This window comes from Lygodium microphyllum, chromosome 26 (genome assembly GCF_053477565.2).
Source record: "Lygodium microphyllum isolate KBCC chromosome 26, Lygodium_microphyllum_v1.1.10, whole genome shotgun sequence".
In the NCBI taxonomy this organism is placed as follows: Eukaryota; Viridiplantae; Streptophyta; class Polypodiopsida; order Schizaeales; family Lygodiaceae; genus Lygodium; species Lygodium microphyllum.
In genome coordinates, this window is record NC_141160.1 from 5,938,791 (window position 1) to 5,965,120 (window position 26,330).

The window sequence follows — 26,330 nt, forward strand, 5'->3', positions numbered from 1 at the left end:
CCACCATTCAGTCTCATCCTTTGGTGCAGGTTTCTTACTCTACTGTGTAGATTTTAGCCATGAGTCCACCTACCATCTATTGTCTAGCCATCATGGACTACAACCCGTCATTATCTAGCCCTAGATGGCCTATGTTTTAGCCATTGCTTATTTTTTGGAAGTCTTTATGTGCTGTGCCATCATAGCATCTAATCATCTTGTGTTTTTACCATTTGGAGCCAAGTGACACCCTGCTGCCATCTCTCCCACTGGGCTACTATTGCAGCATCTACATTTTTGATGTCTAGCAAGTTGTCTATATCAACAAACACCTCTTCTCTTGTCACTTGACAGTTCTTTGCCTCCGGTGATCAGTTTTCAACCTTCCTCTAGTGGTACATTGTTATGTTTACTATATTTGAGCATTTGACTGTTGTGTTTTGGTGACCAGCGTGATGCCCTTTATTATTCAACACTCTCTCATCTCTGATTGGTGGTTATTGCACTTGGGATTTCTCTTCAGTGGACGTCACTCTTTGACAATGCATTGCTTTTCCCTTCGGCATTTTGTATACTATTACAATCATTTACAATATTCATTCACTTCAGAGTTTTTTCTTTTTGTGTTTTTGTATTTTGTGTTTTGTGTTAGGGTTTGAGTTTTGCCTGTCTCTGTACCAGTTTGTGTTTCAGTCTTGGTCATCGTATATGTTTTGTTTCCTTAGTGTAGAGCCTAGCATATCTTCACACATAATAGTAGAAATTGGATTGTGCCCTTAGGCTAGGGAAAATTAAGATTGAGAGAGAGACAACTCTACCAAAATGACATGCTTCAGGTTTCAAAGAATAATATCTTAGATGATTTTTAGTATGTTAACTTTCGTAGAGGAGGTTGTCGAAGCAAGTACCCTTCATTAGGTATATCTCTATCGTTTGTTTCAATTGAGCAAGTAAACTACACTTCTTAACTTTCTCCCATGCTACCATTATATTCTCCATCTTTTGATCTATTCACATCTTCATTCTAAAACCTGAGATTACAATCCACTTTCAGTCAAAGCACACTAGGGGTTGGAGCTTCCATCTCTACTCCTAGCACTTTCTCTTTTTCCATCCCACCATCTACCTATTCTTTATTTACTCCACCTCTTGGTGCATCGTTAGGGAGAATACTACCCTTTAACTTTGTACCTTCCACTTTTGCTTTATTGTTCGTTTTGTTTTGGGAGCATCTCACTGCTGATCTCTGTCAATACTTGTAGATTTTGATCTCTTTTGGAAGATCATGTATTTTGGTGGAGGGCTAACGTGCGAGTTTGCATTAGTCTTTCTTGCATTGGAGACAGTTGTGCATCGTTCCTTTCATGGTTCCATTTATTGGGACTTTTGCTCTTTTACTAGCATGGAGGCTTCTCCTGTAGTGGATCGTGCGTTATTTCTCTTGATGTTATCATAGTGGTGACTTCTATCCTTGCTCTTTCAGTACGGATGTTTTAGGTTCTCAGCATCATATGAAGATCGATATCCTTAGGTTTCTCTTCCTTCTTCGGCATCAATATCTAGGTTGAGAGTGGGTTTCTATTCTTCTTGGTATTCTACAGGTTTCGACACTTGTCTTCGAGATCAATCTTCGCCCATGTTGTACCTTTCCCTATGCATTGCATGATTTCATGATCTTTGTACTAGGACACTTGGACAAGTGAACAAATTTTCCACGAGGGATATTGTCCAAGTGGCAGCTATTGTATAAGCACTCTTGGGAATGTACTATACTATGCATCCCATTGTACAAAGTATCATTTGATGGATCCTAAGCTGTTTCTATCAGTAGATTATACCACCATCCTTCTTCCCATGATACTTCATCACATTTTTCCTGTCATTGATATCCTCGAGTGGTTGGGTAAGCTTGCACTATTTTGTGATGTGTTGGGTGTATCATCCCTATTATCATCTTTTGGATCAGTATTACTAAATCGGCCGCCACCTCTAAAAGTTCAATGTGGTTCCATCTGCCCTTGTAGGGCTTGGTAGGCCATTGGATAATCGATGAAGACCCTTTGTCCGATGCCCTGTCCTCTTTGGGGTGACTAGTTGGACTCCCTTGGTAAGATGATCACCCCCTTTGTAGTCTTGGTAGACCATTGGATAGTCGATGTGTCCCATTTGTCAGATGCTCTAGGCGCTTTGGGGCAAACATTGTCGGCCTTTCCTTTTAGGCTCAGTTTTGGGCTTGAGAGGGATACGCTTTACAATTGATTAGCATTTTCAAACAGTCCTAAAACATCCTTAATTAATGAAAAATGCAAATTTGGTGCACAATTCGAGAGCGTTTCAATGGTTTCCTAAAACCCTAATTTTTTGGGGTATCCTTCAACATCTATAAATAGACAGGTTGCCCACCATTCAATCTCATCCTTTGGTGCAGGTTTCTTACTCTACTGTGTAGATTTTAGCCATGAGGCCACCTACCATCTACTGTCTAGCCATCACGAACTACAACCCATCATTATCTAGTCCTAGATGGCCTATTTTTTAGCCATTGCTTGTTGTTGGAGGTCTTTATGTGCAGTGTTATCATATCATCTAATCGTCTTGTGTTTTTACCAATCTGGAGTCAAGTGACACGTTGCTGCCATCTCTCTCACTGGGCTACTACTGCAACATCTACATTTTTGCTGTCTAGCAAGTTGTCTATATCAACAAACACCTCTTCTCTTGTCGCCTGACAGTTCTTTGCCTTCGACAAACACCTCTTCTCTTGTCTCCTGATAGTTCTTTGCCTTCGGTGATAAGTTTTCAACCTTCCTGTGGTGGTACATTGTCGTGTTTACTAGATTTGAGCATTTGACTGCTGTGTTTTGGTGACCAACATGTTGCCCTTTATTATTCAACACTCTCTCATCTCTGATTGGTGGTTATTGCACTTGGGATTCCTCTCTAGTGGACATCACTCTTCGACAATGCATTGCTTTGCCCTTAGGCATTCTGTATACGCTTACATTCATTTACAAATTTTCATTCACTTCATAGTTTCTTCTCTTTGTGTTTGAGTTTCGAGTTTTTGTATTTTGTGTTTTGTGTTAGGGTTTGAGTTTTGCTTGTCTCTGTACGAGTTTGTGTTTCAGTCTTGGTTGTCATACATGTTGTGTTTCCTTAGTGTAGAGCCTATCATATCTTCACACATAATTGTAGAAATTGGATTGTTGAAGGTAGTTCTGAATCCATGTCAATATTATTTGAGAATCCCAAAGTTGAAAAGGTATCAACTCTAAGTTGACATAGCTTCTTGTTGGTAAGGTCTTGATGTGGCTCTCAAATTGGCTAAGGAGGACATTGCTTTGAATATACATTGTGGTACCATCAAAATGTGTTGTGAATGGTGACAAGTCTATATTGTAAATATTTGGTTGATGTTTATGCACCCAATTATAAATATATTTCAACTTCTACTTATTTATTTGATATTGATTCCTACTTTTTGTTGGAAAGTAGTATATTAAAATGAAGTATCGTAAAATTGAGCTGGTCTACAAAAAAGCATAATATAATAAAAACACTTTAGTTTATTAAAATATAGTTTCTATTTATTGTAGTGTATTAAAATGCACTTAGATGCCCATTATTTGACTAAGAATTTGAAAATGGCAACAATATTCTTCCCATCCATACAATTCTCATATGGATGCTAGATATTCTTTTCTTGAAAGCATTGATTTGAAATTTCTATGCAAAAGCTCTATGTTTCATGTATTCAATGCTAATCTTATCATGGTTGATGTTCTAGAATTAATGTAGACTTGCAAAATACCAAGGGTACAAGTCTAATCATCTTTTGTGTATTGTAAATTTTCAAAATTTTGAGCTACTCATCCAACATTTTTGTAGTTCTTAATCAAAGTTGGCCATTTATGCTCTTCAAGGTTGGGAAAAGTTGTATCTATTTGAGATTGACAATTTTAGGTCTTTGACAAGCGAATTGTATATTCATGCCATTAATTTGGATATCGAGGCATATAATTAATGATTAAAGTTCAAGCTTTAAGTTTAATTACTATCAACTTGCTTATCTTAAGAACAATAAAGTAGGACCACCAACATACTTGTATATTTAGATAGTAGTATCCATAATGCCACATTCACTTTAACCAACATGACATATCATGAACCAAAGATTTAAGAATCTAGGGAAAGAAAGATCATTCCACTTGGTGCTTCTAGATGATAGTGCACATGAGAATTTATCTCCATGCAGTTTGCAAGAGGTGAGATAATTATGTTTGAAGGGATTGCTAAGAAAAGAGTTGTTTTATAAATTGGGTGCTTGCAAGGATACCTCCCCCCTCAAGTTCAATGATTGCTAATATGTGGGCTTGGCCACGGTCCTTCTTAGAATCTTTGTAGATGTTGAAAGGGTGATGCTCTATACAATATAGTTGCATATATACCTTGCTAAACAAATCTATATTCACGTCACTTTGAAAGGAAAAGTGGACTAGATGGAAAAGTCCATGAATATTGATATTGGCCTAGGAAGGGTAGAAACCAAGGCTATGACAAGAGAGAATTGGGTATTAGAATGCATGGTGCCCTTTGCAATGACACTATGGTAGCATATGGATCCCTAGAATGAAATGGACTTATTGAAAGAATTGGTGGAGAATCCACATAAGAAAATGATGTGTGCTACAAAGAGAAAGAGATGAGTAGTGACAATATATTGTTGATTTGCTAGAAGAGTTTAAGACCACTAGAATTGAGATGATTAAAAAACAATGAAATCATGGGTAGAAACTCAAGCAACTCCATGAACTCACAAATGTCATGGCTCAAGGGAATGCACATGGTGGGGTAGGTTAGACACTTCAAATGTCATTGAGGTAGACACTTCAGATGTTGATAAGGTTAGGCCATGAAATACAAATGGGGAAAACCCTTTTGTAAAAAAGAAAATCCCTATTATTAAAATTACTCATAATCTACATACTTTGACATTGGCTCAATTTTATTAATTTACATGTTTTGACATGCATTGTAAACACCATTCATAACTTTCTTGTTTTCACATTGCCTCTATTTATATACTTTAACGTTGCTTCAATTGTATGCTTTGTTTTCAATCATATATGAGTTAGTTGCATTGTAATAGTGTACTTGCCATTGATTGTTTGGAGCTAATTGTGCATTTTGCATCAAAGTATATAAGAGTTAGTTGCATTGCAATTGTGTACTTTGCAATTCAATTGTTTATGAGTCTTATTTATGAGTCAATCATGTGCATTATGAGTAGGCCATTTTAAACCCTAAACAGTGTGAGTTCAATTCTTTTGAGTTTTCTATTGCTCCTAAATAGGTATGCTTGAAGGGTAAATTCGTTAAGTAAAGTTGTTCTTATTCTTTAAGTTTTCTCCTACCCTTAGATAGGTTTACTTGAAAATGAATTCATAAACTAAAGTTGTTATTATTCTCTACATTTTCCTTAAAATATAATTCAACTTTTTTAAAATTAAAATGAAAAAAAAACTTTAGTTTAAAATATTATTTCACTTGAGGTTAATTTTTAAACTATTAAAATAGCTTGAATTAATTTAGTTACAATATAAGTTATGAGTGTATTTAATATTTAAACTATTTATTAAAGTAATATGTACAAAATAATATTTTAAATTAAAAAGTTTCATATTAAAGAAATTTTGCACTAATCATCTTAATCCAAGATGGTAATCACTAATTTTGTTGACGTGTCCTCGTATAAAAGTTCATTTTTTTTGAGGTTATCACATTTTTGAAGAACAACATTTGAACAATGTATTCATTGCAATATATATATCTATCCTTGATGAGCAAATAAATGCTTCAATAAATTAAACATACATAATTTTTTTCGCATTTTGGATGATATGTTTTGAATCTATGAGATAATTGAATCTACCATTGAAACACAAAAAATGTATTCTACTTACCTTGAAATGCATATTAGTGGATAATAGATATATTGCACTTAGTAGAATTTATGATATTTAGGATAAAGTCATACTCTCAACAAGTATGGTAAGGCATAATATCCAAAAAAAAAATGTTAACAATAAGTAGAATACTACTTAAACTAGTATTTTAATAACAATCACTATATGCAAGCTAATTATCACATGTGTGTTTGTGAATGCTAGTTCAATATTACATGTATGTTTGTGAATAACCACCTTTATGTTACCATACTAGTCAACACTCACTTTTATGCTAGTTATTAGAATGCTACTCCACTAAATGTATGCTAATTATCAATCATATGTATAATAATTAGTACCAAACATTGTATAAACAAGCACCTATATGCTAAATAACATTTTAATACTAGTACAATCACCCATATGGCAACATGCTAGTCAATACTAACCTTCATGCTAGTCAGAAGTCACATATATGCTAGCACGCAAGTAAGCAACCACATGCATGATAGTTAACAATCAACTATATGCTAGTTAATACTCACATGCATGCAAGTTAACATTTGCATGTATGCTAGCACTAGTTGCTTGTATACAAGTTAGTTATTGACTCTATACTAATTGACAATCTCCTGTTTGCTAGCATGCTAGTCAATACACATGTATGCTAGTTACCAATCACATTTTTGCTAGTATGCTAGTTAACATAAACTTGTATACTAGCTAGCAAAAAATTGATTTGCTAGTTAACGATCACATGTATGCTGGCTAATAGAAAATTTATTTGCTATTTAACAATCACATGTATGCTAGTTAACAAAATTTTGAATGCAAGTAAATGCTAATGTAAATACTAGCTAGTCTTGTGCACTATCTAGTTTTAACACAAAAAGCTATGCAAGTTAACGCTAATGTAAATACTAGTTGTACACTAGCTAGGTACCACTTGTACACTAGGTAACATTGATACATATGATTGTTAGTTAATACATGTATACTAAACGGTAACCTAAATGCTATCTATTTAACATTAGCTTAGATTGGTTAACACTAATAAGATAGCAATATTAACATGAAAGCTATAAAAAGTTAGAATTGAAACTAACCCAAATTCTATGGTAGATCAAGAGGCAATAGGATCTGGCTTAGTTTGAGGTCCAAATTTTGCTAATTTTTCTAAATTTTCATTTTATTTAGGTATTCATGCCACTAGTACATAAGGGCTCTTTGAGCAACGTGGTTGGGGAGCCCTTTAAGGAGTGAGACCTTGCATGAAGGAGCCATCACATGCAAGCTACTTGAAGGTCATCCCCACCACATTGCTCATAGATCCCTTAAGGTACTATTGACACAAAGTCCTAAAAGAAGTAAAAAGACCCAAAAGACCCACATCCCTTTTAAAATCACTACAACCACATATCATAGAGAGCTTTAAAGTCTAAACAAGAGGATGTAATATATTAAGGGTATATGAACCTCACCTCTAGACCCATTTGAGGTAACCCAACAATCCTTGACTTGCCCTTGAGCAATGGAAGTGACTAGCCTTACAAAGGGAGTGATAGCACCAATTGTGTGTTGAAAGTAGATAGTTACCCTTGTGTTTAGAGACCTCAAGGTTTCATTATTATATAATAGTATCAACTTGAAGGCTTTCAAGTTAGGCTTGCGAATAGTAGTAAAACCTTTTGTGGAGAACACAACCACTTGTAAATTGCTTGAATAGTTATCAACCTTTGTCCTCAAAGAGCCTTGAGGTACTAATGTCATGGACACCTAAAGGCAATGAAACATTAGGCACATCATCAAAATTTGGACCTCAATAGTATGCTTGCCTTTAGGTAGTCATGCCACTAGTACCTCAAGGCTCTTTGAGGTACTAGTGGCATGAATCCCTAAAGGCAATGAAACATTAGGCACACAATCAAAATTTGGACCTCAATAGTGTGTTGCACTTTTTAGAGTCAAGTTGAAAACCAATTACTATCAAATCATGAAAGAAGTAGAATTATTAGCTCATTTAATATGTACATTGAAAATTTGTGCGCATCTTTCATTTAATAAACAAATACCTTTACATACAAAGAAGAGCCATTTTTATCCTTGATTGTTACTTGAGCTCTATTTCATGTTTCCTTCTTTTTTCTACAATTTCTAGTTGTTGTTGCTACACATGGTTGTTGAACCAAGCTTCATATTTTGGATTCCAAAGTGAAGATTGGCCTCTTTCAACATCTATTGTTGGTGAAAGCTCTTGATGCAAGCCCTTTATAGAGACTAAAAGATGTTTGAAGTCTAGATGTGGGGTCTAATATCTGCATATATCAAGTTAGAATAGGTATGAAAATGAGGCATACTAACTACCCATTTTGGTGCCACAACACAAAACATAATTTAAGGCTTAACTATGAAGCTTAATAATATAATTGTAACTTTATTATCAATGTTTTCTTATGCATATGTAAGCATGTGTAGGTGAAGAGAAAAGAAAACTATGGAAGAACCATTTAAGGCAAGTAATTTTTTTGAGTATTACCACTACATGTGCTTGAATGATGAACATGGGAAAAAGTTGAATACATACTCTTTGTTTTAAATAAAAAAAGTGATTTTAACAATGAATTTATTAAATAAAAATTATAATACATAATTTTTTTCTTTCATTCTTGTTCCTCTTCAACAAATGTCTTTGGATGTCGTCATCGATGCTAGAAACACCTCTATCAAAGGAACACCATTCCAAATGCAAATGAGATGACCTTACACTATTGGAGCATTCTTAAGTGATGTTGTAAGCATGTGTCCAAACAACATGAGGGAAGGCAATTGTGCATGAGAGACAATCTTTCCTTGTGTTACTTTAATACACATACACTAGCAACACCTCTAGCCCATTCATGTGAAAAGATCCCTTTCTAATTGCAAAATGAAGTCCCCTCATGCCTTTGGGGCACTCCTATGTGCTGTTGAGTGTCTACCCCAACAATGCAAGACAAGAAATTGTGCATAAGAAACTTTAACCTACAATGCCCATGCAGAAACTTAAGAGTTAGCACATAAGAACCACCATTTTTTAGTATTTGTCAACTAGTTAAATTTGTTGATGAGTACCATAAGAAACTTTTGTAACACTAGTTTGTGCTCGTGCCAAATACTTAAGAATATCCATGAAGATTTAACACTTTAAAGTGGTGAAAGACCAGTTAAAGGTAGTAACCGATCATGAAAAAGAGGTGATTGATCACCAAAATAATGGAGTGACCACTTGCAAAAGTGGTGATAAACCACACTTAACTAAAAACGACCACTTGTGAGTGATTTGGTGCCACTTAAGTGGTGAGCATCACTTGGAAGCGTCAAGTCACTTCTTAGTGGTAGCATAAAAATGAAAGCGGTGAGCACAAGGAAGTGATCCACCTCCATAAGAAGTGAGGGGCACAAACAAATGGTCTACTTACTAGATAAGTTTAGCTTAAAAAGATTTAAAGTAGTCTACCACTTATTAATGGTGATGTACCTTTTATGAGTGGTAGCAAGCCACTGGAAAGCGGTATGCACCACTTTTAATGGTAGGAAAAACGCATTTGTAAGGCACACTAGACTATTTGTGAATGAAAGCACTCCACTTGTAATTGATAGCACCCTATTTGTAAGTGATAAGCGAATACTTGTAAGTGGTAGTACACCACTTGTAAAAGATAACAACCACTTTCATGGTGTATCACACATTTTGTAATGGATAGTGCATCGCTTGTAAACTAGTAGTGCATTACAAGAAACGATGGACTCCTTGTAAGTGAGAGCACAAAACCTATACGTGGTAGCGAAGAACCTAATGGTAGCACATCACTTGTAGCACACCACTTACAAGTGGTGTCGAGATCATTGATTTCTTCACAAAAAAATCATATTTAGATATTGGGACCACACGATCCAAAGTGTTGTGGATGTTTCTCAATACAATTACTTCCAACTGTTTGGATTTAATTTGCATAATATCATAGAAGCAAAGATGTTGACTCGGGAGGTTCACTCTACATAAAGCCTTTATATTGCACGTGGAGCACATGTGTTCAAAGTCTATTTAAAAATACCTTTGTGTGAATTTCCAAGAAATAAAGCACACCATTTTCTATTCAATCTATAAATGGCCACTTTATGTGGCATCCTTTTGTATGTAAAAAAAAGTGTAAAAATGGTGTTTAAAAAAATCATTTCTTTTGAACCCACGTGATATGCTTACATATTTATGAGAAAACTCCTCCCCCCTAGATTTCTATCTTAGATGACCATATATTGATGTATTCTGCATTTGTTTCACTCATCTAGCACCCCAATATTTGTGCCTATCTCGGAGTTGACCATTGCCAATAATCGTGTCCAGTTTTGAGAAGCCCAACAATCCCTCTTGTAGTACTACACTGAAGTTCGAAATCTTTCTACTCAATGATGGAGGATGATAGATGGTTCTTTGCTATGCTCTATATTACTCTCTTTTGAAAAATTTCTAAACAATTTTCACTTTTCATGGGCATGTTTGTAGAGCATCGTGGAGCATTGAAAACTTATTCTTAGAGACCTTTCTATATCTAGTAATGTGTGATAAATCTCAAGGGTCACTCAAAAGCTCAAGTCGATCATATTATTTGAATATATAAATGGGATCGTTTACCAAACATGCCAAGGTCATACCAAGTCTTGCTAGGCACTTGAGAAAAGGCAAACTAAACTTATAGCCATATCACATTCTAAAAAGCCTTCTACAAACATATGGAGAGAGAAAAGAATGTTGTGAAGATCATATAGTTAATCTCCAATTACTTCCTCTCCACCTTGCTTGATAGCCATGTAGAGTGCCCCTAGGACGAAAGGTACTTACAATACTAGTAGTTCAAAGGGTTTCTCAGATGGCAAGAAAGCAAAGCATGGCATGTTAACCATAAAAGCCTATTTTGCATGATGTTGGAACATCAATGGATGTCTTCAATTGTTCACCTTTTGCTGTGTATGTTACTTCATCCACATCTAGATGATACTCCTCCCTCTTAAATAATGTTTGACGACAATCATGTGTGTTGAAGATATGGGATGCAAAGAGACAAAATAGCATTACAGTTCACAGCTTTAGAGGTTGTTTGAAAACCTCTATCGGAAAGCCCTCTAATGAGTTCTTGATCTTGAAAGTTAGCAAGTCCAATCTCCTACAATCCTTTGGTATACTTTAGTCCCATCTCCCATTCTTCCATCGGATGGAACATGTTAGTGGGAACTTCTAACAAATCGAGTGAAGTAGATATCATGTTGTGTAATGACCTGAAGTGGGAGTGAGAGACGTATTAAGGTGTCTAAGGGGTAAGAGGGTGATCATAAGGAAGACAGCTGGTTGGTGGAATCATGGAGGGTGGAGATGTTTAAGGCGTGTTAGGGGTAAGGGTGTGATCATAAGGAAGACAGCTGGTTAGTGGAATCATGGAGGAGGCACGCGAGTCAACATTATTCCAGCTTTTACGAAAGTTGGAGAATCAACCCAAGCGGAGAGAGTCGGCGCAGGAATAAAATCCAAGGAGGGCGGAGAGAGTCGGCGCAGGAATAAAATCCAAGGAGGGGAGGGGGTGATTACTTATATATATAATTGTAGCGGCGGGGAGTGGGCTGCAGCAAATTACTGGGAGTACAGCAGAGGCGCACAGACACAGACACAGACACAGCGAGAGAGGGAGGGAGGGAGGGACGGAGAGAGAGGGAGAGGATGCCTCACCACGATCATCACCATGGGCACCACGACCACCACCACGGGCACCACGATGATTATCACCACCACCCCCACCACCCCCACCACCACCCCCACCATGTGCCGCCTCCCCCCCCTCCGACCTGCCTTGGTGGTTATGCTGCAGCGTATTCCTACCCCCCCGCCCCCCATCACCACCAACACTACCCCCCGCCCGCTTCGGTACACACCTCTTCCCCCTCTCGTTCACTCACCTTTGAAACTATACTAGCTCAACCCTTGAAACCATGCTATGTCATGCGACTATCAATTCTCCTCTTGTCCTTCCTCTTAAAAGGCCCTTCACAAGGGAACTTTGTTTCAATGGTACCACCATCTTTGGAGTGTTAACAAAGCTCGTCGCTCTACGTTCATCGCACATGTTTGTTCTCAAGGCACCCGAGTTCCCCCCTCCTCTTTAAGGCCCTTACAAGGGAATTGCTTTCTCTTAAAGGCTCTTAGAAGGGAACTCTGTTTCAATGGAGAAACTACCTTTGGAGCACTAGCAAAGATTATCACTTTGAGTTGCTCACACATGTTTGTCTCTATACGTTGCTCGCACATGTTTGTTTCTGTAGGATGAGTTCCCCCCTCCTCTTAGCCTTCCTTTTTCAATCCGTTACAAGGTAATTCCTTCCTCTCAAAGGCCCTTACAAGGGAACTTTGTTTCAATGGTGAGGCCACCTTTTGAGTGCTACAAAAGATCATCACTCTATGTTAATTACACATGGTTGTTCTGTAGCGTGAGTTCCCCCTCCTCTCCCCCTTCCCCTTAAAGGCCCTTACAAGGTAATTCCTTCCTCTCCAAGGCCCTCACCAAAAAACTTTGTTTCAATGGTGAGGCTAGCTTTGGAGTGCTAACAAAGATCATCACTTTGTGTTGCTGACACATGTTTGTGATTGTAGGCTAAGTTCCCCTCTCCTCTTCCCTTGCTCTTAAAGGCCCTTACAATAGAACTTTGTTTCAATAGTGAGACTACCTTTGCAGCATTAGCAAGCATCATCACTCTATATTGCTTACATAGATTTGTGCTTGTATGGTTGAGTTTTCCCCTCTCTTTTGCATCCTCTTAATGGCCCTTATAAAGGAAGTGCTTGAACACTGTTTCAACAATGAGATTATCCTTAGAGCATCAACAAAAAATCTTCACTCTATGTTGCTACATGTTTTTCTCTATAGGCTAAGCTTCCCCCTCCTCTTCCCATCCTCTTAAAGGCCCTAATAAGAAGGTAACTTTGTTTCAATGGTGAGACTACCTTTGGAGTGCAAACAAAAGATAATCACTCTATGTTGCTCACACATGGCCCTGACATGGGAACTTTCAATGGTGAGACTACATTTGGAGTGCTAACAAAGATCATCGCTCTATATTGCTTGCAGATGTTTGCCTCTATATGTTGAGTTTCCCCCTTCTCTTCATTCTTTCTCTTTACCTTGGACCCTTCAAGGGAATTCCTTCATGTTTCTATGCCTAGCTTTTGAACTTAGATCCCCAAACTCAAAGTCCCTAGCTCGATATACACTTATCCAAGCATAGACACTCCACTTTGTAAATGAAAGGCATTCAAATAGAATTTCATTATCCCCTTAAAAAGGAAACACCTACAAAAGGTATAACCAATCCTCTTAGACACAATGATCAACACATATGAGTTCATGGTGGGGCATGTACCGGTAAGGTATAATCAACGTGACCAAAATGGGTAGCAAATTGAGAGTTTACACCTAATTCTATACGTCAACATGACCAAAATGAGAGGCAATTTGAGAGGTTACACCTAATTCTATTAAAGCAATTGATCAACACATATGGGTTCATGGTGGGGCTTGCACTACTAGTGGGTATCATCAACATGATCAAAGTATTCTACAATGTCATGCATAGACAAACACTTGCAATTCAAAAGAGAACTCCAAAAAAAAAAAAAAAAACACGCACACACACACACACACACATCATAATGTGTACATACACTGGCACGCTCTTGTAGGTTTTGATTTTCTTATGTGATAAAGGGATTTAAAGCCTTGTTTATTACTTGCACTGAGAGTCTTTAAATACTTTTTGATCTCTACATTTTGAACTTCTACCTTTCATCCTCCAAGAAATAACCTTACATGGTTGATTAATTGTGAAAATATTGCATGCTCATTTTGAACATCTCAATAAGAAGTGTAAATGAGATATTGATGGTATAAAAAGTTTCAAATTCGTGTCAAGCTTAATTTGCAACAACCATTACACCTTTAAATATCAAGATGGTAGCTTGGGGTTCGTGTAAGAACAAAACAGATGCATGGTTATTGAGCTCTAGTTATGACATTTTGCTAAACACAAGGTCTTGCATATCTTCACTTGCAAAACTTTATATGTTTTAGAACACTTGTAGCGTAGCAACTTCATGCTTGCATTAATTTGCCATGGGGCATCCAATATCAAGGTGGTATGTAGGGGTTTGTGTAATAACGAAACACATGCACATTTATTGAGTTGTACTTATGAATTTTGGCTAAGCACAAGGTTTTGTATATCTCCAATTGCACAACTTTATATGCTTTCAATGGCTTGCAATGTGTAGCAACTTTATGTTTGCATGAGTAAGCCATGGAGCATGCAAAAGATTCACACCTTGATATAAATCTTGATCATGTTTGTAATCCATTCTTTTGCATTGGTAATATTTTTCCTCAGGTTTGCGAAGATGCCCAAACACAATACATTCATGGGCCAACATATTCCCATGGATATCATTGGTAGAAAGAGAATGGAAGTATGATAATAGAAGGCCTTCTCTATGAACTAAATAAAGGCACTCAAGTGAAGCTTTTAGAGGCCAAGGCAAAGTGTTGGTGATTGAAAAGTGGCTACCTTATATACTTACAAACTATATGTACAATGGTTTGAGAACCTATACTTCAATGTAAAAGATTTGGAATATATAATGTATATGTTGAGATTTTTGTTTAGTTCAAGTTCTATTCTATTTTCTATGTAATGAAACATTGGGTGTGTACATTCTTTTGGTTGTGCACTCATTCCTTACTTGTGCCTTATTCCTTAAATTAGATTGGTTAATTATCTTATCTTATCTTAGGTTTACTAATTAGAAGGCCTCAATATAAAATTTGATTCTTGCTTACTAGCGTTTATCTTTTCATATTGATCCAGTGTTAACCCGGGGATGTACCTTTTTGCTAATGTGTGGACATGGGATAAAAACTTGCAATCTCTCATTCAAATTGCATAATGCACAATATAATAATGTACTCATGAAATTATAGTAAAACAAAACTCTCAAAGACTATGCCACCCAAAAAAAAGACTTTAATCACTTAATAGAAGTTATTAACTTCTTATAATTTAATACAACCTTTTTGTAACTCATTTGTTGTCCATATAAGTAGTTTTTTGAAGTAATGCATACAAAGAGACATCCATATATTGCTTTTGTATAACTATAGTGGTATGCAAAGTTTTCATGAATAGTGAAATATAAACTCTTTATTAGTGTAAGCACAAATAAAAAACGAATAGCAAAAAAATATACATTCATTCCTTCCATCGTGACCTAGGTATCTATTTAACTCTTGAACCTCTGGCATTTAGCAACTAGAGGTTGCATCAAATTGATCATGAGTTTTACCTCTTGGTTGGAAATAAATAATGTCTCACCATTATTATCATGTAGTGAAGTGATGGTACAACTATTTAATATTTGATGCTACTACTTGATGTAAAGGATCAAGGATGTGTATGCTATGGGGTTCACTTCTTGGATTCTGTCATTTTTAAATATTGATTAGGGCATTTTAAAATATTTTTGCTTTGCTATGGCATTTTCTCAATAAGGCATTTATCCATGAAAATATTGTTAGAACTTTCCTTGCAATATGGTTAGCCTATGGTAGCGATCTTGCAAATAAGTAGATGATATCGTAGAGATGGAACAAAAAATGGAAGGGTAGGAGAAGATATGGAAGGACTCAAGCTTACCTGAATCAAGGAGTACTTGTTATATCAAGGAGTTCTATTGTCCATAAGACTCTAATCATAGAACTTTTATTGTGTAATAAATGAAGCTGAGAGGAGAGAGGAGAATGAGCTAAAGAGAGAGAAAGAGAGAAGGAGGAAGAGAAAGGAAGACTAGAAGAGGATAGAGAAAGACAAAAAAGAGGGGAGAAAGGAGTAGGAAGCCATGGAAGCTGAAGATAAAGGTGAAGAGTATGCTCTTGATAATAACTGGATGCCTTAAACTAGGACTCTTACACCTTATGTACCCCAATCATTCAGTGTGACTAGGATTGATAGATGGGTTTAAGGAGTGGGGTACAGAGCACTACTCTGAGCCACATTAGAATGAAAATGGGTGGGTAAAGACAAGGGACAACATGCTGTCCATTACATGCCTGCTGAGGTGAAATTGCCATAGCTTTTAATAGGTTTCTCCAAATAGGAGCATCGCATGCCAAAATGGAGCTTATGGCATGTACTTTCATCCCATGTAGGAAGCACATGGCTGAGATTTGGACAAGTACCAAACTATTCTAAAATAGTGTGTAGTCTACACATAGGATGTGGTCAAAAGGGGACATAACTTGCTAGTCTTTAGCCCATTGGGCATCTTGGAGGTGAGAAAATTCATTGACAATAGTGGTTGGGAGCTAGGAGGCTTCATCCAAGGGTAGACCTTGCCATTTGATGAGGTACTCCTTGATAGATTGAGATCTTAGTGTTTATCTGGTTGCCCAGTGATTGCCTCAGGGAGATATTGAATGACACCTTCTTTTTCTACAGGGGGAAGTTTTTCCACATAGTCCATTGAGGTGCCAATGAAAGGCTTTAGTTGGTTGACATAAAACACATTGTGAATCTTTATGGTAGAGAGAATCTCTAATTGGTAGGCAAAATCACCAACTCTCTTAAGGATTTGGTGGGGGCCATGGAAACAGTAGGCCAGTTTGCTACTGCTGCTGCCCTCTTTGAGAGTAGAGTAATAAGACTTAGGCACTTTCGAGAGGACCAGCTCCCCTTCTCAGAATTATAAATGATTTCTTTTCTCATTAGCATAGAGTTTCATGTGAGCTTGTGCCTTTTGAAGTTTCAACTTGCATTGTTGAGGCAGGGCCTGCATGTGATCCAACTTGGCTTTGCTTTGAGGGTTGATCTTATCATTGAATAAGACCATATGAAGGGGAACCTTATACCCATATAATGCCTCAAAGGGAAAACCTCGATGCTAGAGTGGGTGGAATTGTTATATGCAAATTCAGCCAAGTGGAGCTACGTATCCCAACTGTGTTGTACATCATGGCAAAAGTGCTGTAAGTATGTCTCAAGCCATTTTCTTATTCTTTCAATGTGGCCATCTATTTGGGGATGGCATATAGTGGGTGGAGTAAACTTGTTACCCATATGAAAACTGCCTGCCAAACTTTTCTCATAAACTCGGCATCCCGATTGTGCACTATGACTTGTGGTAATCCATGCAACTTGAAGACATACTCCATAAACTGAGTGGCCACCTGAGAGGCAATGTATTGTGTCTTAGTAAGGATAAACTGGATAGCTTTGGTGAGGTAATCAACTACCATGTATATATTGTTCCATCCTTTCTTAGTAATGGGGAGGCCCTTGATGAAGTCCATGGTGATATGTATCCATTTTTCTCAAGAATAGGAAGGGGTTGCAAGAGGCCAACAATTCTAAATGTGATGTCCTTGTTCTGTTGGCATGAACACATTTGGTCACAAAATCCTTGACATCCCTCCATAAGCCTTTCTAGTGAAAGCTCTTGGAAATCCTATCATATGTTTTGAAAATACCCAAGTGGCCAACAGTGGGGCAAGAATACATCTATTCCTCAGGGGGATCACCTTATAGGAGCCCTCTATATAACATGCATTCAAAAGATACTTTAAAAATCCATTTTCAAAATTTTTGCATCACTTTATATACCCCTTCTGTGAATTTCAGAGGTAATAGTTATATCCCTTTTGTAAATCTAAAATTCAAAGAGAAGGTGCATTTTCATGGCCCCTTCTATACAATTCAAATTAAAACATGGTCAATAAAATTTTAGAGTACTAAATTATGCTTAAATTTTGCATTGATCCTTCATAGGTTATAGTCGGGATATAGAAAGTATGCTCATTTTTATAAAAAAAAGATGACTCGTCTTTATTGAAGTAGGAGAATAACAGATACCATCTCCTTTTACATGCTTACACAAAAAGATTGAGTTTTTGTCTTGATCTAAAGTTACCATCCTAAATACATGCTCTCCATGACAAGATTTAATGCATATCGCAAGGAGTTGGATTGCAGGATTTTAGGTTTAATCCAAAATGGATAGAGGTAGTTACAATTAGCTTATACATTTGCTAGAGGCTATCTATAGCATAAGCCATAATCATGATCGTTTTATATTTGATGAGATTGTGATGATTCTAGCATTCCCATACATTCACATATAGCACGTGAAGAATTGTTGATTGCATCACATATAGCAGTAGATCACAGCTTTAGCAACAAGAAGTTCTTGAAGAATACTTTATTCCCACAACTAGCACTAAAATGACAGTAGCTCTAAACTAGGATTGGGAGCTAGACAGCAAAACACAAATGTAGATTGCCTAGAGAATGATTATCAATACACAATTTCATGTCACTAGCATGCAAAAGGTTGCCAGTGAGTCAAAGGTGTAGTAGTAGCTAGGCTGCTAGATTTTCCTTGAAAACGCATCCTAAAGATGATGGAACAAGGCACCAACATTAGACAACACAAGAGTATTCTCCACAAATTGAGGCATCCTCTGTGTTGGGGTGCAGAAAACTATGGAGAGACTGAAGAATGAATATGAGAATGATGGAATAAGATATTATGATCTGATGGATGGATGGATGTTGAATGAAGTGTGTGCCCTAATTATGAATGAATGAATGGATTTGTTCTTGATATCTTCATGAAAATTGTAGATTGGAACTTGGGATATATTTTTGCTTCAAAAAGCTCAGTGATCCAAGTTATGGATCAAAGTTACGAGCAATTTTCTACATGATGGTCCTAATGCACAATTTTCATGGCAAAGAGAGACTAATCCTAATGGATGCAAGGTATTTATTGAGGATGCCCATAATATGATTTTGATTGCCACGACTGCTTTGAGGGTATGGATGAGTCCTTCACGATGCTACAAATAGCAAAAGCATCATGATTTCAATTGTTTATATTTTGTATAAAGCACAAAGCTTTCAACTTTTGCTTTAGAGGAGGCTGATCATGTGCTTTTGAGAAGGAAAATCTGAGAATCGCAAGGAACATCTATAAATAGGGGAAAATATTATCTATGCAAGGTATGGGCAATTAATTTCATGAGTTATTATAGAGATATTTCAAGTATGCATTGACTTACAATAATCTCAGGTACCTTATGCCAGGCAAGGCTCACCCAGGATATACACCTTGAGTTGAGAGATCATCTTGAGTTTACCTACAACAATACGTGTAAAGAGCAAGGATCTTGGGCAGCTTTGGGGTCTTCTAATAGTTTTGGCATGTATCTTAGTCTTTACAAGCAAGAGAGCAAGATTTTTTTATCGGAAAGAGAGTTTTGGGACTTCTTCTTCATTGTATCAAGTGTACAACAAGGTATTTGGTTGGGATTACTGAGATCATTGTATCTAAAGGTTCTTGTATCTATATTGAGGTCTAGGCTTTGGCCTAAATAATGTATTGTACTTGCTAGAGATTTTCATTGAATAGAAAGGGTTCTCTCTAGTCTCTCTTCCTTGTTCATGTCTTGTCACTTTACTTGATCCCTTGTGGATTGTGGCTAAACATTGCCTCCCCCCAACATCTTTGGTAAACTTGACATGAAATGCCATAGCTAGATTGCGAGATGGGAGACCATAGTGACCATGAAGTAGAGAATATTTTACATAGAGATGAAGACCAACCAAATGTCTTCAACAGGGTCTATATTTTGGAGAAAATCATTAGATCCGCAACTTCATGTGGACATATGAGCTGATAAAGTGTGAGGAGGTCGTGTGTGATACTACTTTTCATATTGCCACATCACTCTCTTGTAGTACCAAACCACTAGCTATGGTGGTATTACTACTCTTTTTAGTGATATCTACTTAATTAATAGTTCTATTAATTTACAAGTAAAACATTTCTAATGAATGTCATTCTTAGAGATACAAACTTCTTTCGTTGGTGATCCAAAAATGACTATCACTAACTTTATTACTACATTATTGTTATTATTCCTTCCGATTATACTTTCCATTGCTGCAAATGCTTATCAAAAGATAAACAATACATATGGTGTAAGTAAAAAACAATTCAGTCTAAGGGAAGATCTTGAGCAGAGTAGCAAGTACCTATCAAGATCTTTTAGAATGTAGTGGGTACCAGTAGTTCAAAAAATGAAGGCAAGAAGAGCAATGTGAAGGGCATTGTGCAAAGAAAATATTGCCTCTATAGAACATCTAGAAGTGTACCAAGACCACTTGAAGAAGTATCTCATTCATAATTTTATATTTCACTTCCTTGTTTTTAGATGAGGTGATGGTCTCTATTGTAAACTTTGTATTGGAGAGAAATGAGTTTCATTCTCAATGCTGTTGGTACTCTAAGCAGGTAAAGTATCTTTATTCTTCACAAATCCTAGCTCAAGTGGTCTAATCTATCTGGATCAACAAGTAATTTTGTTGAAGTTAATACCAATACTTATTCTTTATGAATAAGGCATTTTCTTAGGAAGTTTTGGGTGCATAATTCCCTTAATAGTGATTATGTAGATAGAGAATCAAAGTTGATAGTCACTTGATATGCAAATTGAGGTGTACATAGATTGTTATGCCTTATCAACCATGAGCTAGTAAAAAATAACGTGGAAAGAGTCAAGTTCTTATATTGCCAAGTTGCATAGGGAGTTCAAACAAAAATATGAGCAATCGAGCAATGCTGAGTAGCTTTTTCTTCTTCCCAAGAAGATTCTTATTTTGTTAATGCTGTAGATCCCCCGTTGCAAATGTAGCTTGAGGAGCTTCTTGAAGATAATTCAATAGAGAATGGGCTGAAAGTAAATTGGAAAGGTGTCCAAGATGATGTAGTATTTAAATTGATAAAGAGACAAAGATTGTATAAGCAAATGATGGAATCACGCACTATTGCAACTCCATCATGACATGAGCCTCCGCCTAGGCTGCAGCCTTAAAATTCTGTTCCAATATCAAGCAAGGAAGATGCCATAGATGAATTGGTGAAGAATATGAGATTTTTTTGGATTAAAGTGGCTAATATTGAGGATATTAGACGCTGGTCCTTCACAAGCTCCACCTAGGAAAGATTATGTGAAAAGATGCATTTGGCGTGATAGCCTTGAGCACGAGCATAAAGATTGAGAGTCATTTAGAGATGCTAAGATAAATAATTTGGTTTTCTAGGATCACAAAGAAAAGATTTGTGCAACCAAGACAAGTATACCTATAACTCCAAATTTTGGTAAAGATGGAATCAAGAAGATACTTGAGGATATACCTGCATGGTTAGCTTTTATCGTTAGGGACACTTTGACTTATGGGTCACAAATTGAGAACAAGTCAAAGGGAAAGAAGATTGCAGAGAAAAAGTGAAAGAGAGATAAAAGTGATACATGTAATTTGGAGAAATCAACTCGAGGGGATGAGCAATCTCCTCCTGCTTTGCTAGACTTAGCTTTGAGTAAATGATGAGAGATGCACAAAAGAAAAGAGTGATTCACGATGATGCAAAAATTACAGATTCAGAAATTCTTGCACATATTGAAAATATGTTGAAAATTGAGATACAAGATGATACCAATCAACAAAACGAGTTGAAAACTGATTTATTTTAGCAATCAAAGCAAAGGGCTAATGTATTTCAGCCAAAAGAGTTTGATGTTGATGTATTTTAGCGTACATAGTTTGGGGCTATTCTCACGTAGTCTGAAGAGAAGAGGGCTAATATATTTTAGCTGAAAGAGTTGGGTGCTGCCCATTTGCAACAAGAGTCGTGCTTGATAGAGGAAATGACAAAGGCATTATAGGAGAATATTGAAGATGTAGAGATTTTGACTTTTTCTTGAAGATATAAATGCAGTATTAGCAAATGGAGCACATGACATGCATGATGCAAAACTTGTTGATGTAGAGGAAACTATGGAAGAGCTTGCAAATGATATAGAGATTCAAGATGAAAAAGAGCTCAAAGATGGCAAAGAGTCTGTGGATGTAGATGCTACAGAGTTTGATGATGTAGATATGCAGACTAAAGATGTAGACGCTATAGAGTTTGAAGAAATGAATGATACTAATAAAGAGAGTGTGGATAATATCAAGGGTAAATAGATAATAGAAGATACAAGAGAGACATTGATGTAAGTTACAAAGAATACTACCGTTCAGGATGCAAAGAAAGAGAACCTAAGTGGATTAATGATGTGGATCTTTGATCTTGGCATATTCTATGTGATGTACAAGTTATTTAAAGCCAAAGGAGATGTCTTTCATGTATGTATGCCTTATTGGTTGACTATCTAGTGGATGTTTGACCTAGGAGGAGATATGGTTGTTGGAGACTATAGTGGACAAATAAAGCTGAACTGAATATGTCGAAAATTGTTTTAATTGGGAGAGGATTAATAGTGACCAATGCATCCAAAATGGGCTTTGATACCTTGGGAAGGGTCCTATAAAGTATGGCTGACACCCAAGTTCGCATGCGGGAGATACAAAGTTAGGAAGGTCGATATCTTGCCGGGACTGCAAGTGTAATGAACAGTTGCAGATTGCACATAAAATTTTAGGGGCTGAAATCTTCAGAATTTGGTCCAGATGTCATAAACAAAGTTGTACTTCATGAGTGGGGATACATTTTTTCTTTTTAAAGCTTGGTAATCTGAGTTATGGTTCAAAAGTTATGAGTAGTTTTCTACAAGGTGGTGCTGTGGGACAATTTTTTGGACATGATAAGACCAAATTTGATGGATGTAAATTATTGCATGTGACATACGCTTTGATAGAGATGTTTGAGACTGACATGAGGGTACCAAGGATAGCACTTAATTATTTGGTATGGACTATAACATCTATGAGCAAGTTTATTATATCCTCCCTTAAGAGAAGCATGATGGGATTTTGGAACCTTGAAGAAAACCCATTCACCTTTGTCAAACTCCACATGTCTTCTTTTCTCATCCGCATAGGCTCTTATTGTCTCTTGAGCTCTTCTAGTATTATCTTTGCATTGCTTCATAAGAGCCTCTATCTTCTCCAACTCTTCACAAGCATTAGGATTCATATAATCATGAAACAATTTGGAAGGCACTTGAACCTTATAGTCATATAATGCTTCAAAAGGAGACATTCTAATACTCATGTGATGAGTACTATTGTAACAAAACTCCACAAGATGAAGCCAATGGTCCCATGCATTTTGTGTATTATGGCAAAAATGACACAAGTAAATCTCTAGCCATTTGTTGACCTTTTTGATTTGCCCATCTATTTGTGGATGATAAGCCATACTAGGAGTCAAAATAGTCCCCATAGAAGAGAACAAACTCCTCCAAAAGTTTCCCATAAATTTATGTCACGATCGGACACAATCTTCATTAGCATTCCATGAAGCTTAAAGACACATTCCATAAACAGATCAGCTGTGACTTGCTTTGCTATAAATTGAGCCTTTGTTTTCCACCCATGTTTTTTAAAGGAAATCCCATTATGAAATCCATGCTAACATCAGTCCACTTACCATGAGAAATAGGTAGTGGTGGCTAAAGCAAATCACTGTGGGTAGAAGCATGGAATCCTTATTTTGTTGACACAGAAGACAACTCATGACATATTCTTTAAAACCTCTCCAAATAACCTTCCAATAAAAGCTCTTATGGATATTATCAATATACCATGATGTCCTGCTAAAAGAGAAGAGTGCATCTACCACAAAATGCAGTCTTTGAAAGATGATTGAGGAGTTAAGAAGACCCATCTCCTTGATACCATAAAAGACCATTGTGCCACTTATTATTTGGATACTCTTCTCCTTTGCCTTGCTACAATTTCTTCATCATTTTGGATGCTTGCTAATCAACCAAACTCAAAAGGTTATTTACAGATCCATGACATTGTATTCCATGAGAAAAAGATGCATATGAGATCGAATTAGATAGTTGAGATATGCTGGATGATCTTCCAAGAGGAGCCCCCTATTATAGTACAACCACTCCTAGTTAGATAGCCTGCTATAGCTGGCTGATGATGTAGTGGCCTAGGATTTTCTTGTTGTGTGAGCTTGAATAGAGAGAATAGGTTGTATAGGTCATACAACTAGTCTTGAGATACTCCACGAGAGTCTCATGTCCTTCTAATTGTTTTGAGCCCTCTATGAATTATGTTATGGTGACAAACACTAATGAGACTCTCACTTATGAGAAGGTTATGCATAGACGTGATAGTCACTTTTGAGAGACGGCCACCTAGTTTGAGTATGATTCACTATAAAAAAATTCCACATGGGATTTGGTTTCTTTGCCAAATGGGAGACATGCAATGCCGTAGAAGTGGGTGTACAAGTTGAAGAGAAGCCTTGGTTTCCCTAAGCCAACATATAAGGCTAGTTTGAGTTGCTAAGGGTTTTAATCATGGGATTTGGTAAGCATGCGGGACAACCCTTCTCGCATGACATAGAAGTGAGCAGAAATATACTTGATGTAGTGCATACAGATGTTTGAGGGCCTACATAGAATGTATCTCTTGGTGGCAGCAAATACTTTGTCACATTTATTGATGACTGTTCAAGGAAGCTATGAGTATATTTTATGAAGGAAAAGAGTGATATATTTGAGCACTTCAAATCTTTCAAGGCAGTTGTTGAAACAGAAACATGCTTGAAAGTGAAGTGCTTGGAAGAGAGAGAGTACCTCTCTAATGAGTTTAGTGGCTTCTTGAGGACTCATGGGATAAAGAGACAATTTACTTGCAGGTATACCCCACAGCAAAATGGGGTTGCAAAAAGAAAAAATAGGCATATTACAGAAGTTTCACTGGCATTAATGGCTGAAAAGAATATGCCAAAACATTTTTGGTCTGAAGCTGTTCATACTGCTGTCTATATTATGAACAGAACCCCCACAACTGCAGTTCATGGAATGACTCCTGAAAAATGTTTTACTGGCAAGAAGCTTGACGTATCATAGTTGAAGGTATTTGGTTGTGCTGCATATGTTCATGTGCCAGATGAGCTACGGAAGAAGCTTGATCCAAAGGTTGAAAATTTTATTTTTATCGGATACTCTTTAGAGCAGAAAGGATATCATTGTTATAACCCTATCATAGGTGAGTTCAAAGTGAGAATGGATGTTATTTTTTATGAGATGAGCAGTTGGTATGCACTTGCTAGTGATGTATTAGATGATGATAATGATCATGATAGCTATGTGCAAAAAGAAAAGCAAGAATCATAGATTCTTAGTGGACGAGAAACATCATCTGGTACTACACCTACAGTGAGCCCTTGGTCTGGGAGACTAAGGGTCAGCCCCACATATTTAGGTGGATCTATAAGTTTTGTAGGCAAAGACAAAGGAAAGAAGAAAGTTTTGGATGGTAATGATACATCTACTAGTCATTTGGGATTTGATGAAGATTCTAGTGGTTCAGAGAGTTTGGATGATGAGCTTGGTATTTGTTCAGTCAAGACACCAAGTTTACAGAGAGCTCATAGTAATGTAAAGGCTCCATTGAGTGATCCAGTGGTATGCAGGTCTAGTAGGGTCAGATAACCTATTAAAAGATTTGGTTTTGAAGGTTATGGAGCTCACTATTATGCTTATATGGTGAAACTAGTTGAGGATGTTGAGCCCACTTATTTTGCAGATGCTGTTGGTCATGCTCATTGAAATGCAGCAATGGATGAGGAGATGGCTGCATTAGAAGCCAATAAGACTTGGGATTTAGTACCCTTGCCTAAGGGTAAGAAAGCTATTGGATATAAGTGGGGTTTACAAAGTCAAGCATAATGCAGATGTTTCAGTTAGCAGGTATAAGGCTAGACTAGTTGCAAAAGGCTATGCTCAAACATATGGCATATATTATGAAGAGACATTCAATCACATTGCTAGGATGGCAACTGTTAGTTGTGTGATTGCCTTGGCAACAGCCAAAGGTTGGAGTTTGCAGCAAATGGATGTTAAAAATGCCTTCTTGCATGGTCAATTGCAAGAAGAAGTGTATATGGAGCAACCAGCAGGTTATGAGAATTTAGAGCATCCCACATATGTGTGCAAGTCAAAGAAGGCACTCTATGGGCTAAAGAAAGCACCTAGAGCATGGTTTGACAAGATTGGAGAGTATCTTATCAATATTGGATTTTGTATTTCTAATGTTGATCACTCACTTTATGTGAGAAAGGGAGATATAGGTTTGGTCATCATAGTCATTTATGTGGATGACTTGATTAGGACAATGGGATTGCTGAAGTTAAGGAATTCTTGAAGAAGAAGTTTGAGATGAAGGATTTGGTGAGCTAAGATACTTTCTTGGTATTGAGGTGATCAGATGTGATGATGGTATATGCCTATCCCAAAGGCAGTATGG

The 26,330-nt window shown here is 36.9% G+C and overlaps 1 long non-coding RNA gene and 1 pseudogene across 1 annotated transcript; both read left to right on the forward strand.

The window, feature by feature from the left end:
• The first annotated feature begins 11,532 nt into the window (after nt 1-11,532).
• Nucleotides 11,533-14,665, forward strand: LOC148012966 (uncharacterized). The gene is made up of 2 exons (XR_015688934.1): nt 11,533-11,880; nt 14,391-14,665. It is a non-coding gene; the product is annotated as an uncharacterized LOC148012966 (long non-coding RNA).
• A 7,189-nt stretch (nt 14,666-21,854) lies between these two features.
• The window catches only part of LOC148012967 (uncharacterized), a 115,190-nt pseudogene continuing 110,714 nt past the window's right edge, over nt 21,855-26,330 (forward strand).